This window comes from Pongo abelii, chromosome 4, assembly GCF_028885655.2.
Source record: "Pongo abelii isolate AG06213 chromosome 4, NHGRI_mPonAbe1-v2.0_pri, whole genome shotgun sequence".
In the NCBI taxonomy this organism is placed as follows: Eukaryota; Metazoa; Chordata; class Mammalia; order Primates; family Hominidae; genus Pongo; species Pongo abelii.
Genome location: NC_071989.2, coordinates 21,726,154 through 21,742,418, shown reverse-complemented (window position 1 = coordinate 21,742,418; position 16,265 = coordinate 21,726,154). Strand labels below are relative to the sequence as shown.

General features: G+C 36.2%; 1 long non-coding RNA gene across 1 annotated transcript in view; it reads right to left on the bottom strand.

Annotated features, from left to right (window-relative positions):
- The window catches only part of LOC103890597 (uncharacterized), a 205,002-nt gene extending 192,872 nt beyond the window's left edge, over nucleotides 1–12,130 (bottom strand). Inside the window, exon 1 of the long non-coding RNA XR_008525168.1 lies at nucleotides 11,677–12,130. This is a non-coding gene — a long non-coding RNA (uncharacterized LOC103890597). The remainder of the gene's footprint in view (nucleotides 1–11,676) is intronic.
- Between the last annotated feature and the right edge of the window lie 4,135 nt (nucleotides 12,131–16,265).

Here is a 16,265-nt window from a genome sequence, read left to right as displayed (position 1 = left end):
TCTGTTCCCTTATAGCAAACTACCTTTTTTACTGTACTTACTGTAACTACAATGCATTTATTTTCAGCCCAAATAGTATTCAGTAATAAGCATTTCTTCCCACATAAGAATAAGTTATATTCCTATTCACTATATTCTAGAATTTCTATTTTCCTTCCACAGTGCCAGCTAAAATTAAAGTGGAATAATCTATTGGGGACCTGTGTATTTAATGTTTGTTTTCTTATTATATTATAAACACTGTAAAGGAAGGAAATTCTTGCCTCTTGTTTATACTTTTATCTCCATTATAGAAAAACTCTGCACTATTTTCTTACTGCTGCTGTAGCAAATTACTACAAAGTTAGTGGTTTAAAATAGCACAAATATAGTGTCAAACAATTGTCTTTGTCAGATGTCTGACATGCATCTTACGAGGCTAAAATCAAAGAGTGAGAACTGTTGTGTTCCTTTCTGAAGGTTTTAGGGGAGAATCAGTTTCCTTGACTTTTCCAGCCTCTAGGGGCTGTCCTGATTTGTTAGCTTGTGGTCTCTTTCATTTGTTCAAACCAGAAATGCTGTATCTCTCTGACCATTCTTTTGAAATCATATCACCTTATGTTTCTAGCCAAGAATGTTTCCCTATTTTAAACCCATTTGATTACACAGAACTCAAAAGAACAGTTTTTCATCTTACCATCCTTAACATTATAATACTTGCAAAGCCCCTTTTACCAGATAAAGTTAATATATTCACAGGTTCCAGAAATCAGGACATCGTTTTGTTTGTTTGTTTGTTTTGTAAACCATTATTTTGCCTACTATACTGTCTTAATTGGAGGAAGCAACTTCTTCGAATAGGTGAATTAATTTCAAATTGATAATGTGGTGATTCTGAAAGAACATTAAAGAAATCAACTAGTACACCAAACATTACTTTACTGAGCTAAACAAATATTAACTGACTATATAAAATTCATTACACATTTGGAGATAGAAAGAATTTTGTACTTTTTAATAAGACTTTTTAAATTTTTTGCAATCCTTTTTCTTATTTAAAAAAACAGTATTGTATTAGTACCCACATTATAAGTTTGTTCTAAGAATCAAATGAGATAAATATTTCAATCACTTATCATAGTATCAAGTTCATATCGTAAGCCATAAATATCAGGTGACTTATTATTGTCAGAATGTAGTCAAAATCAACATAAAATTACATTAACACTTGGTTTACTGTATTATAATGCTAGCTTTGTGTCATATCTATCTAGAGAGTACACTGAATGGCTTAAACCAAGCAGAAGGTGATTTCTTGCTTACATATCAGTTTACCATAAGTAATTTTGGCTAAAGATGCATCTTTCCTGCAAAAAATAATTCAAGTTAATGAAGGATCTACTATTATCAAATTGTATCTTCCCAGATTACTTTGTATATATCACCATTCCAGAAGACAAAAGACTACTCATGAAATATAATTTGCACACTTCTTTATATATGAAAAACTCACTTCTCTTCACTCTGTAAACAACTTAAAGTTTTGCCCAGTTACTGCCTACAACTTAGAGTTCAGGATGTTTCATGACATGCAGTTCTCTCCCTTAGGCCACTATATGACTTAACAAGGACTAGTGTCCTATAAAGTCAAAAGACAAATTATCTGTAAAATCTAAGTTACCATGGCGAAGCTCCTATCAGAAGACAAAGAAGTCTGCATAGCACTGACAAAAATATTTCTGAGCAGTACAAATATTTATTTGATGAAACCATAAACATGTCCTGTGGAAGTAACTTTAAGGTCCACTGTCCCTGTGGCTCATAGATTTACTTTCTGAGGTAATTTACATTTTCTCTTATTCTCCATGCCTCCATCTTAAATTAGAACAATGAGTGTTTTCACAGCATGACTAATCAATTGCACTGATTAGTGCAATTTGGGATGCTTGAGGATATTTTAAGCCTTAATTTTTTTTTCACAATAGGCTTATTATACCTTTACCAAGTAGTTATGTGGAAAACATTCATTTATTTATTGGATCTAGTTTATAACCAAACATACAGTTCTTTCCTAGGTATAATTCTAAAGTCTGCCTCATTTCCTTGTTTTTTCTCCTCCCCAACACACATATGCTTCTCTGACTGTAAAGATGACCACTTTAAGGTCATTTGAAATCATAGACTTGAAAGAGAAAACAACTTCCCTGATTAGTTCTTTGCTTCAGGGCTGGGTTCCTTGTTTTTTATGAACACAGTAGGATTTAATTTCTGAGCAGCCTTTTCAACCTAATCAGAAAAACGTGAGCTTTTCTGTCACTGTATAATTCCACCATTACTAGACTTTTTGTTTACAAGTGGTTTCCAACCAGGAATGATTTTGTTTCCATAGAACACTTGTCAGTGTCTGGAGACATTTTGAATTATAATGATTAGGTGGTGACGCTACTGGTATGTAGTGGTATAGCCTAGAGATACTATTAATATCCTACAATGCAAAGAATAACCTCCCACCAAATGCAGGAATATCAGGCATAAAATGTCAATAATGCTAAGGCTTAGCAACTCAACTCTATCCACTTTCTTTCCACTCTAAAGACAGGATTTTTCTCTTTTTTTTTTTTTTTGGCCTGTGTTTATCTATTTCTTGGATTATGGAACAGAACAAACATGAACATATTACCTCTTGCCTTTCCTCATTTCCCACACTCTTTCCTAGAGGTAATATTAAGCTTCCAATTAATTTTAGATGGTAGTTTCAATAATTTTTTTTCACTGAGTATTACAAGTCTTCATTTCAACCCTCTGAGTTTGGTTTACTTGTCCATTTAATACTAATTTAGTGGATATGTTTTAGGTGCTGTTATTGCAGATCCAACCCAAGCTGGTGATTTCTGTATTAATTGGAATAGTGCTAGTTGCTTTGACAACTACACTCAACAACATATAATATCTTAAACAGAACAGAAGTTTCATTCATATAAACTGTTTTTTTTTTAAGATAGGAAAAGCATTGCTCCTTTATGTCCGCATTCAAGAACATAGGCTACCAAGGTATTTAATCTGTAGTACGTTGCTTCCAAGACTACTGTAGAATTGGCCATTCCAGTCAAGCATACTGAAAAACATATATAGAAGAGTGCATGTTGGGATTTTGGAGACTAAATTGGATATAAAATATGTAATTTCTACTAATTTTCCACTATTTTGACTTTAATCGCATGCCCTAATATAAAGTATATAAGAATGAGAAATATCGTTTATGTATCTATCAAAATAGAACATAAATGTTTGTGAACATTTGAATCTGTCAGCTTCTCTTGCTCACGTGCCTGTAGTCCCAGCTACTCGGGATGCTGAGGCAGGAGAATCACTTGAACCCGGGAGGTGGAGGTTGTAGTGAGCTGAGTGTAGTGAGGGAGGTGGAGGTGTAGTGAGCTACACTCCAGCCTGGGCAACAGAGCGAGACTCCATCTCAAAAAAAAAAAAAAAGAAGAAGAAAAAGAAGTGACTCAACTGATTGATGTGTAAAACCTCATTGTAAAATAATGTTCTATAAATGAGACATTAATACAGTTAAATTTTTGGATTAAAAAAGTCTGCCACTTTGTGAATATGTTTTATTTAGGCTTGATTTAGTTAATTTTCTTTTTTCTTTTTCTTTTTTTTTTTTTTTGAGGAATTTCACTCTTGTTGACCAGGCTGTAGCACAGTGGCAGGATCTCGGTTCTCTGCATCCTCCACCCACCCAGGTTCAAGTGATTCTCCTGCCTTAGCCTCCTGAGTAGCTGGGATTACAGGCACCCACCACCACATCCAGCTAATTTTTTGTGTTTTTAGTACACATGGGGTTTCACCATGTTGGCCAGGCTGGTCTCGAACTTCAGATCTCAGGTGATCCGCCCACCTTGGCCTCCCAAAGTGCTGGGATTACAGGCATGAGCCACCGCACCCAGCCAGTTAATTTTTCTATTAACTAAGACCTAATTAAGATTGAGGCAGAAGAAATGGGTCCTTGGGATTTGAAAATTAGTATTCAATTTGGAAGTTTAATTTGCAGCATAGATTGTTTGTTATTAAATTAATAGATATAATATCACAAAGGCGGAAAGAAAGGTTGCTTAGTTAAAGATCTAAGTTACTAGTCATGGTGTCAGATATAGAGAATGATTGAAGGTTATTAGAGTCACACACCAGATGAGTAAATTGTTGTTTTCAAGGAAGAGGTTACATAAAGGTAAGAGGAGTAATATTTTAGCATTTTTGTTAATTAAAAATTTATAAAGTTATTTATATTTCAAGGAAATTACTCTCAGTAATTTTATGGGTAAAATGACAAATTCCAAGTTTAATTTTCACATGTAACACCCTCCTTGAGCACTTATTTTTATAAAGCTATTAGTCTATTTTGGTCTCAATTTACCTTTAAAGAGATTTTAAAATTTTCTGAAAGAAGTTGAGATCTGGAAGCGTAGCTGTTATATTTTTCAATTTTTAATTACATATTTAATTATCCTTTAATTACTTAAGGTTATTCTCAAAATTGAAGAGATAGCTGGGATCACACTGTGTAAGATTTTACTCCTGAATGTAATATTCAAAAATGTTACAAAGTCTATCAAAGACATTTTCATTCTGTGACAATAGATGGTCAATTTGACATGGTCAGGAAGCATCACCCCCACTGAGAGATACCAAATTATGGAGTAAACCACCGTAATTTAGGCAGATCTTGAGAGAGAAAATGCTGAGTGGATGGAGAGGCAGCAATGAAGCTGCGTTGAAGAGGGAGGAAGCCTGTGCAGGGAACCCAAACACTACAGCTAGTTCCTGGCCCAGAATGGCTCCTAGGAAAGGGCCTCTGCCTGAGAGAGACCTGTGGCCTAGAATACCTAACACAAGAAACACAGTGATTGCAGGACACTCCCCCAGGGCCCAGAAGCAGATCTGGTGATGGAGGCATCTCTCCCACCCCCAATACAGAGCACACCTGCAAACAAAAGGAAGTATAAAACAGCCATGCCACTGGGTATTAGGCTAGCCACTGGCCATTATGCTTAAGCACCATGCATTGGATCACAGCCCAAACTACAACATCAAAATTTATCCTGCTACATATACACCCGTGAAACCAAACACAAGAATTACTCATACATAAAAATCCTGGACAGAGAAAGCCCTGGCCCTTTGAAAGCATCCAGAAACAAAACCAATTGCCTATACTCAACATACACTACAGTTAAAGTAACACTAACCCTACCAGAAGAGAAAAAATCAGTGCAAGAACTCTGGCAATTCAAAAAGCTAGAGTGTCCTCTTACCTCAAAATTAGCCCACTAGCTACCAAACAATGGTTCTTAATCAGTCTAAAATAATTGAAACAGACATAGAATATGGAACATCGATGGCAGGGAAGCTCATGAACATTAAGGAGAAAGTTGAAACCCAATCCAAGTAATCCAGTAAAGCAATCTAAGTAAGTGCTGAAAGATGAAATTGCCATTTTAAAAAATAGCCAAACTGAATTTCTAGAGCAGAAAAAATTCAGTATAAGAATTTTATAATACAATAAGAAATATTAACAGAAGGTAGGCCAAGCTAAGGAAAGAATCTCAGAGCTCAAAGACTGGTTCGTTGAATCAACTGAGTCAGAAGAAAATTTTAAAAAAGAATTAAAAAAAGAAAATGAACCAAAGCTTTAAGAAATATGGAATTATATAAAGAGACCAAATCTATGACTCATTGTCATTCCTAGAAGAGAAAGAAAGAGAAAAGGCAACTTCGAAAATAGAGTTGAGAATAGAGTCTATGAAAATTTTCCTAACCTCGCTAGAGAGAGTGACATGTAAATCCAAAAAATACAGCAAACCCAGCTAGGTACTATACAAGGTGACTATCCCTAAAGCACATAGTCATCATATTCACCAAAGTAAATACAAAAGAAAAAAAAATCTTAAAGGCAGCTAGAGAGAAAGGTCATGTTTTCATACAGCAAGAACTCCACTAGGTTAGTAGTAAATATCTCAGCAAAAACCTTACAAGCCGGAAGAGATTAAGGGCCTATGTCCAACATCATTAATGAAAATAAATTCCAGGCAAGAATTTTATATTTCACTAAACTAAACTTCCTAAGTGAAGAAGAAACAAATTTCTTCTCAGATAAGCAAATACTGAGGGAATCAATTTCAACTTGACCAGCCTTATGAAAGGTCCTTAAGGGAGTGCTATACATTGAGTAAAAAGAATGACACCTGCTACCACAAAAACCCACTTAAGTACATAGCTCACAGGCACTATAAAGTATCTACACAATCAAGTCTACATAAAAACCAGCTACAAACATGACGATAGGATCAAAATCTTATGTATCAACATTAACCATAAATGTAAATAGGCTAAACACCCCACTTAAATGACGTACAATGGCAAACTGGATAAAAATGAAAGACTCACCATCTGTAGTCTTCAAGAGACTCATCTCATATGTATTGATAGCCACTGGCCCAAAATAAGGGGATGGAGAAAATCTGCCATGCAAATGATAACAAAAAAGCAGGAGTAACTATTCTTATATCAGATAAAACAGACTTTAATAAAAATTAAAAAGAACAACTGAAGAATGAAGAGCATTATGTCATGAGAAAGTATATGATCAAACAAAAATACTTAAGTACCCTAAATATAAATGCACCCAACATGGAGCACCCAAATTCATAAAACAAGTTCTTTTCAAACTACAAAAAGACAGACGACCACCCAATAATTGTAGGAGACTTCAACACCCCAGCTGGCAGCGTTAGATCATCAAAGCAGATAACTAACAAAGAAACTGTGTACTTAAACTTCACACTTGACCATTTGGACCTAACAGACATCTACAGAACACTCCACTCAATAATCACAGAATATACATTCTTCTCATCTGCACAGGGAACATATTCTAACATTGACCACACGCTTGGTCATAAAGCAAGTCTGGATATATTTTTAAAAATGAAATCATATCAAGCACACTCTTAGACCTCAATATAATCAAAATATAAATAAATATCAACATCTCTCAAAACTACACAAATAGATGAAAATTAAACAACTTTCTCCTGAATAAATTCTGTGTGAAAATCAAAATTAAGGGAGAAATTTTAAAAAAGTGAAATTAATGAAAATGGGAACACAAATTACCAAAATCTCTGGGATGCATTAAAACGCCTTTATGTTTAAATGCCTTTATCATAAAGTTAGAAATATTTCAAATTAACAATCTAACACTACACCTAAAGGAACTAGGGAAAAAAAAAAAAAGAACAACCCTACATCAATGCTAGGAATGAAAAGAAACAACTAAAATAGAGAAGATCTGAATGAAATTGAGATGCAAAAATCCATACAAAAGATTAACGAAACCAAGAGTTGATTTAAAAAAAGAGATTGATAGACCTTTAGCTAGATAAACAAAGAAAAAAAAGAGAAGATCTAAATATATAAATCAGAATGACAAAAACGACATTAAAAATGGTCCCACAGACATACAAAATAATCCTCAGAGAATACTAGGAATAACTCTAGACACAAAAATTAGAAAATCTAGAGGAAATGGATAAATTTCTGAAGACAGGCAATCTTCCAAGATTGAATCAGGAAGATATTTAAATACTGAAGAGACCAATATGAAGCTCTGAAATTGAATAAGTAATAAAAAATCTACTAAGTCAAAAAGCCCTGGACTATATGGATTCACAGCAAAATTCTACCAGAAGTATAAAGAACTAGCACAATTCTACTGCAACTATTCCAAAAAAGTTAAAGAGAATGTACTCCTTCCTAACTCATTCTGTGAAGCCAGAATCAGCTTAATACCAAAACGTGGCAGAGATGCAAAAAAAAGAACATTCAGGTGACCATTGTTGATGAACATAGACTCAAAAATTCTCAACAAAGTACTAGCAAACTGAATCCATCAGCAGCATATCAAAAAATTAATCTACTATGACAATACAGGCTTCATTCCTGGGATGCATGGCTGGTTCAACATACGCAAATCAATAAATGTGATTCACCAGATAAACAGAATTAAATCAAAAACCATATGATCATCTCAATGGATGCCAGAAAAGCTTTCAATTAAATCCAGTGTCCCTTCATGAAAAACAAAACAAAACAAAAAAAACCCTCAACAGTTGAGGCTTCAAATAAGCATACTTCAAAATAAAAAAAGAGCTATCTACAACAAACCCACAGCCAATATAATACTGAATGGGCAAAAGCTGAAAGCATTCTCCTTTAGAAATGAAACAAGCCAAGGACATCTACTCTTACCACTCCTATTCAACATAGTACCAGAAATCCTAGCCAGAGCAATCTCGCAACAGAAAAAGAGAAAAGCACCCAAATAGGAAGTAAAGATTAAGGCAAACTATCTGTCTTCACCCAGCAATATCATTCTATACCTAAAAAACCTTAAAGACTTCAACAAAAGTCTACGAGAAATGATAAAGGATTTTAGCAAGGTTTCAGGATACAAAATCAATGTACAACAATTAGTAGCATTTCTATACAACAACAACATCCAGGTTGAGAGTTAAATTAAGAACACAATCATATTTACAACACCTAGGACAAAAATAAAATCCCTGCAAATACGACTAACCTAAGATGTGAAAGATCTCCACAAGGAGAATTACAAAACACGGCTGAAATCTGAAGCTGGATGCAGTGGTTCATGCCTTTGGGAGGCCGAGGCAGGTATATCACTTGAACCCAGGAGTTTGAGACCAGCCTGGGCAACACAGTGGAACCTCATCTGCACAAATTTTTTTTTTTTTTTAAATAGCGAGGCATGGTGGCACATGCCTGTAGTCCTAACTACCCTGACGGCTTGAGCCCAGGAGTTCAAGCCTGCAGTGAGCTAGAATAACTCCACTGCATTCCAGCCTGGGTGAAAGGGTGAGACCCTGACTCAAAAAAAGAAGGAAATAAGAAGAGGAAGAAAGGATGGAAGGAAGGAAGGAAGGAAGGGAGAGAGGGAGGAAGGAAGGAAATTTTCATAACACAAATAAATGGAATAACATTCCATGTTTACAGATTAAAAGAATCAATATTGTTAAAATGGCCATACTGCCCAAAGCAATTTGCAGATTCAAGGCTATCTCCATGAAACTACCAACATCATTCTTCACAGAATTAGAAAAAACTATTCTAAATTTATATGGAACACCCCCAAAAGCCAGAATGGCCAAAGCAATTCTGAGCAAAAATAATAAAGCCAGAGAGGCATCATACTACCCAATTTCCAGCTATACTATAAGTGTACACTAACCATGATACTGTTACAAAAGCAGACACTAAAGCCAATGGAACAGAATAGAACACTCAAAAATAAAGCTGCACACTTATCACCATCTGATCTTGGACAAGGCCAACAAAAACAAACAATGGGGAAAAGGCAGCCTATTCAATAAATGGTGCTAGGATAATTCGCTAGCCATAAGCAGAAGAGTGAAACTGGATGCTTACCTTCCACCATATACACAAATTAATTCAAGGTGGATTAAAGGTTAAAATGTAAGACTTCAAATTATGAAAACTCTAAAACAAAACCTAGGAAATATTTTTCTCGACATTGGCCTTGGCAAATAATTTTTGGCTGAGTTTCTAAAAACAATTGCAACAAAAACGACATTGACCAGTGGGAGTCAATCAAACCAAAAAGCTTCTGCACAGCAATAGAAACTATCCACAGAGTAAACAGACAACTTACAGAATGGGAGAAAATATTTGCAAACTATGCATCTGATAAAGATCTAATATAACAAATCCATAAGGAAGAAAAAATGACAAGCATAAAACAACCCCAGTTAAAAAGGGCAAAGCTAATACAGGAGCAGAAAATCAAACTCCCTCCGCCATCTTCTCACTTATAAGTGGGAGCTGAACAATGGGAACACATGGACACAGAGAGGGGAACAACACACAATGGGGAACAACACACAACACACACTATAATTTTCTGTAGGGGGTTGGGGAGAGGGAGAGCATCAGAAAAAATACCTAATGCATGCTGGGCTTAATACCTAGGTGATGGGTTGATAGGTGCAGCAAACCACCACCGCACACATTTATCTATGTAACAAACCTGCGCATCCTGCACATGTACCCCAGAACTTAAAATTAAAATTTAAATCAAGAAAAGGCAAAGGACATGAACAGATATTTTCTCAAAAGAAGACACTCAAGCATATGAAAAAACACTCATCCTCACTAATCATCAAATAAATGCAAGCAAAAACCACAGTAAGATGCCATCTCACATCAGTCACAATAGCTATAATTAAAAAGTCAAAAAATTAGATGTTGGCCAGGCTGCAGAGTGAAGGGAATGCTTATACACTACTGTTGGTGGAAATGTAAACTGGTTCAGGCACTGTGGAAAGTATTTTGGAGATTTCTCTAAGAACTTAAAACAGAGATACCCTTCGACCCAGCATTCCCATTACTGGGTATATATTCAAAGGAAAATAAATTATTCTACCAGAAAAATTTATATGCACTCGTATGGTCATCAGCATGTTATTCATAATAGCATAGACATGGAATGAACCTAGGTGCCCATCAAAGGTGGATTGGATAAAGAAAATGTGGTACATATACACTATGGAATACTATGCCTCCATAAAAAAGAATGAAATTATGTCCTTTGCAGCAACATGGATGGAGCTAAGGACATAATCCTAAGCAAATTAGTGCTGGAAAAGAAAACCAGATACCACACATTCTCACTTATAAGTGGAAGCTAAACATTGAGCACACAAGAACATTAACATGGGAACAAGACGTGCTGCAGGATATGGGGGTGGGTGAGAGAGGGGAGCACAGGCTGAATAACTACCTACTGGGTACTATCCTCACTACCAGGGTGCACTGTACAAAAGTAACATATCTGCATATACACTATCTGTGTCTCAAAAAAATTGAAATTATAAAAACCAAGAAAATATGTTTCTAATGAATGTAGACTTTATTTGATGGACTGGATTAGAATATAATTTTTTTTTAAGGGGAAAGGCATTGGGGGATGCACAATGTCTACAGGTTTCTAAATCTCTCTGGTTTTTCACCTAATTCAGTCTCTTATGTCACTCTCATAGTTTTCATATTCTGCCTTTCCACCTCTTTTTTTTAACAAGTAAAATTCCTCATAGCATATAAAAAAACAATTTTATAAAAAACTCATAGATCAGGGACCTGTGGATTATACGCTATTAGAACTATACAAAATATCTCTATATAGTTTTCTGTATCTTTGGAATATCTTCGGGTGAAGCTGCAGACCTTCTTGGTGAGTGTTACAGCTCTGCACAGAGCCAAACAGTGAGCAGCAGCAAGATTTATTGCAAAGAGCAAAAGAACAACGCTTCCACAGTGTGGAAGGGGACCCTAGCACGTTGCTGCTGCTGGCTCAGGCAGCCGCTTTTATTCCCTTATCTGACCCCACCCACATCCTGCTGATTGGTCCATTTTATAGAGAGCTGATTGGTCTGTTTACAATCCTTTAGCGAGACACAAAAGTTCTCCAAGTCCCCACTAGATTAGCTAGACACAGAGCACTGATTGGTGCGTTCACAAACCTTGAGCTAGACACAGCATGCTGATTGGTGCATTTACAATCCTCCAGCTAGATGTAAAAGTTCTCCAAGTACCCACCTGACTCAGGAGCCCAGCTGGCTTTGCCTAGTGCATCCCGGCCGGGGGCGGAGCGGCCCGCCAGTCTCCGGCGCGCTCCCGCACTCCTCAGCCCTTGGGCGGTTGACGGGACAGGGTGCCGCGTAGCAGGGGGTGGCGCCCGTCCCCTCGGAGTGGCGCGCGGGAGCCCGCGGTTGGGGGGCAGGGGGCAGCGGACAGGGGGCGGGGAGCAGGGTGAGGGCTCCAGCATGGCAGGCTGCAGGTCCCGAGCCCTGCCCCCTTGCCCCACGGGGAGCTGGCTGAGGCCCAGCGAAAATTCGAGCGCGGCGCCGGCGGGCCATCACTGTTGGGGGACCCAGTGCACCCTCCACAGCTGCTGCCCCGGGTGCTAAGCCCCTCACTGCCCAGGGCCGGCAGCGCAAGCCGGCCGCTCGGAGTGCGGGACCCGCCGAGCCCGCGCCCACCCGGAAGTCGCGCTGGACCTGCGAGCACCGCAGGCAGCCCCGGTTCCCGCCCGCGCCTCTCCCTCCACACCTCCCCGCCAGCAGAGGGAGCCAGCTCAGGCCTCAGCCAGCACAGAGAGGGGCACCCACAGTGCAGCTGCGGGCTGAAGGGCTCCTCAATCGCGGCCAGAATGGGCTGAGGCCGAGGAGGCGCCGAGAGCCAGCGAGGGATGCCAGCAAGCTGTCACCTCTCAGAAATACAGGAAGAACATCAATAATCTTCGAAGTTATAAAGTAGGTTTTTATCAAGAATGAAACATAAATGATCAAAGAATTCCTTATAAAAACATTTTTTATTTCTAGGAATCAAAACATAAATACAAAATTTGAGAGTCCACCAAAAAAAATTAGATGCCAGATTTCACTATAATTATCAGGGAAGCGCCCAAACGGGTTGTTTACGGCGCCTCGGGGAAACTTTCTGTTTCGTGTTAAGGATCGTGAACCATAATGTTTAGAAAACCGTGGGCTGATGCTTTCAGAACCTCTATGATTGTTGTCTCTGGCACTGCGTCCAATAGACTAGCATGTTGATTAGGGAAGCTAAATTCAATAAAATACTACAGGTGGGGTCACCACCTTGAGGGGTTATGTTAGAAGAGTAGATAAGGTGGTATTGATAGGGTATTGAAGTCTGGGCTCAAATGGTTACCCGGGGCCTTTCAAGACCAATGACTGATAAGAATAGGTAATGTTCATGACATAGAGTTTAGGATTGGGGGACACTGTGAGTTAAGGGCCGTGACAGAAGTCTTCATAAGTAAACTGTTATTGACACAAGCTGCTACCTGCCCAGGTGAGCAATCTGTTGGCCCAGAGGAGAGTTGTTTACTGACATAAATTGATTTGCAGAAATTTCCTGAAGCAAACAATAAGTTATTTATTGGTTTGCAGCCTTACTTTCCTGAAAAATAATTTTCTGGAATAAATTGTGAAATCATGTTGACACAGATGGCCTCAGGTTTCAGTTCGGATAATTAAGCTGTGTAAATATAGAAAGTCTAAGGTTTCTGTGTGCTGTTGATTCACAGTATGCAACAGTGATCATATTACTTTTATTTACTATGAGCTTCAGCTGAAAGTCCAAAAGAAACTTTAATTTCAGATCTTTAATGAAATCATTATAGCTGTGGTAATTTCCTTTAGCTGGGTGTGAGTGTGTGATGTGCGTGTGTGATGTGTGTGTGTGTGTGTGTGTGTTCTCTGGCAGCATATTCCAAATAATTTCTGTAAAATTTCAGTTTGAAATTAATAGAAGACATATTAAATTGTTTAAACTCTTTGTTATTTAAATCCTATGTTACTTTAGTTGATTACTCTGTATTATTACAGCAAAGCTTTGATATGTTGCCCTGAATTTAAATGAAAAGGCTGTTAAGCATAAAAACAGGAATATTTTATTACCAAAAAGAATTAACTACCATATGTCATTTACAGAAAAGAGTAAATTCTTCAGGGCATAGAAAATACACATTTCCTTCTGTTTGTGTGGAAATAAGCAAAATGCCTGTTATAATAGATTCCTCACAGAATTTTGTGAAGCTTCAGGTAAACTTGAAAGAGAAAAATAAAAATAAAATGCTAGAGTTTCATAATTACAAATTGGGATATAAAAATAGAATAAGTATTTGAATTTTGTATTTCTCTCCAGGGGATCAAAACTAATATACAAACTTTTAATAAATATTGATATAGCTTCATATTGACTCCATATGCGAGCAATTTGCTTTCTGTTAAATTCACTATTGCAAAATTTTTGCAGGCTGGAATGCACTTGGATGCCAGAAATTTTGATTTCTTAATGTGAAATAAGGTGATAATACATTCCAAAGTATATATTTTTTCAACTTTAAATATATCTGGTGTGTTTGGAGTAATATCTGAGTAAATACACTTATATGTAAGAGAATCAAAGGAACAAGGTATTGTTTTATATCCAAGGAAATTAAAACACTTAGAACATAAATACATATTGCATTACTTCATATTAAATAAATATTTTACAAAAGAAAATAAAGGAGCTTATTTTATAGCCCCATTTCCACAAATAATAGCAAAGGTACATACACACTCATATCTAATGTTTTACACACTCATTAAATATTGTTTCTCTTAAAATTTGTTGCTTATACTATTTTAAAAAGCAAGCCTATAGATTGTTGTGTGTATATACATATACACACAACATATATATATGTGTGTGTGTGTATATATATATATATATATGGCAGCAAGCAAGAGAATGGGCCTCTTCCTACTGAGGTTTAACATTTGCACGTATATGTATATTTTGATTCACATAGACTTATTGTTCTTTAATTACATGAACAGTGATTCCTGGTTACATTATTGGAAAATGGAAGCAATGCTCAAAGAGCATCACCTAAATTTCCATCACATTTTGCTCTCAATATATTTTGTACATCCAAATATATTGTGATTAATCTGCATACATTTTTGCTGTTCTAGGTGATGCTGATATGAGGCTATGTAATACATGACCTTAGTCTGCATGTTGTACTTGTGTAACACACATAATTTTACAATGCTAACAGGTGCTATAATAACTAACTATAATTAATGATGAATGAAAGAAGGAAGATGTTAAGATGTTAGGGAAGGACTCAAAAGATACAGTGCTTGAGTTAGAGTTTTAAGGGAGATTATGCAAAAGCAGTCACTTAAGGTGGGTTGGGATAATCTAGAATGTGGGAATGATGTATGCAAAGTCGCACAGGAGAGATACAGCATGCATGTTTAGAAAACTGTTGATACATATGGGAAGTTTGCAGGACTTGCATCCTAGAATGTGAGGATTTTAAGCTAAGTAGGGTTCAAATTAAATTTTTCACATACTTTGCTGCATTATAATAACTAGTTTTTGTTTAACTCATCCACTAAACTAAGTTATTTGAAAAGAGATGCCACTGTTCACTCAATCTAGTTGTCTGTCATTAATAATTTAAAAATAATTGAGATTTTAATTTTGGTCTGCTAAGCCTGTTTAATTAAAATTTGACATTAAATAAGATTTTACAGGCCTCTGATTTTTTTTTCAGTCATCACAGTTTGAATATTAAACATTACTACTTTTATCTTCCTCAGTGAGCATAAAACATACTACTTATGGTTTTAATAACCAAATTCAATGAGCACCAACAAAATTTGATGTAACTATTAACTTTGAAATTTTATTGAAATAGAACTATGCCTTGGGTATCATTCAAAGCATTTAATTGTTGCAATAAAAAACTTTGAGATAAACTGAAATGATGGACAATATGGGTCGAAAGCAACATTGGCTTGAGGGAATAGGCTAATGTTTGAGAACAGAATTGTTAAGGACAAGATTGGATGTTTATATTATTTTAAGAAAGATACACTCTAATGGAGTTTAATTCTAAAATGTTTAATACTATGAAAATATTATATATTATATGATCATTATAGAAAATTAAAAATATAAGAACATCAGAAGCAAAATAGTCAAAGTCCACCTAAACCCAATTAGAAGTGAATACTATTAATCTTGATTTGCATGTTTCTAATCTTATTATTATCAAATTAATAAACAGCTTTCAGATATTCTGCTTCTCCCTGTTACTAGATCAGGATAATGTCATTTATGTACAGGCATCTCCTGCTTACTCAGTTCAGTATTGATCAATAAATATTTTAGACTTCCATTCAAAACACTTCCATTTTTCTTTGGCCCATATTCTTTTTATTCAGTGCTGCCTATTTTCAAATACACAACACTTTGTCAAACAAATTCCAACATTAGATTGAATATAGTTGGTATCAAAGTAGTAATACACATTGCCATTCCTAATCCTCAATGCATTGATCCTGAAAATTGTTTGTAAGAATAGAAAAATACTGGATATTTCAAATTAAGTCTCATTTTGTTGCTTACACATGAAAGACTGGAATTAGCCAACATAACTGTTACAAGGTGATTGAGCAAATGAATAGATGGAAAATATTATAGAAACTTTACTGCAGTTCATCAACCATTGTGGTCATTAGGCCGTAGGAAAATACAGTGTGATAGTATCCCTGTCTTCTTTTCCATTTGTTAAGTCTCATATCCAAGTAACAGTGGAT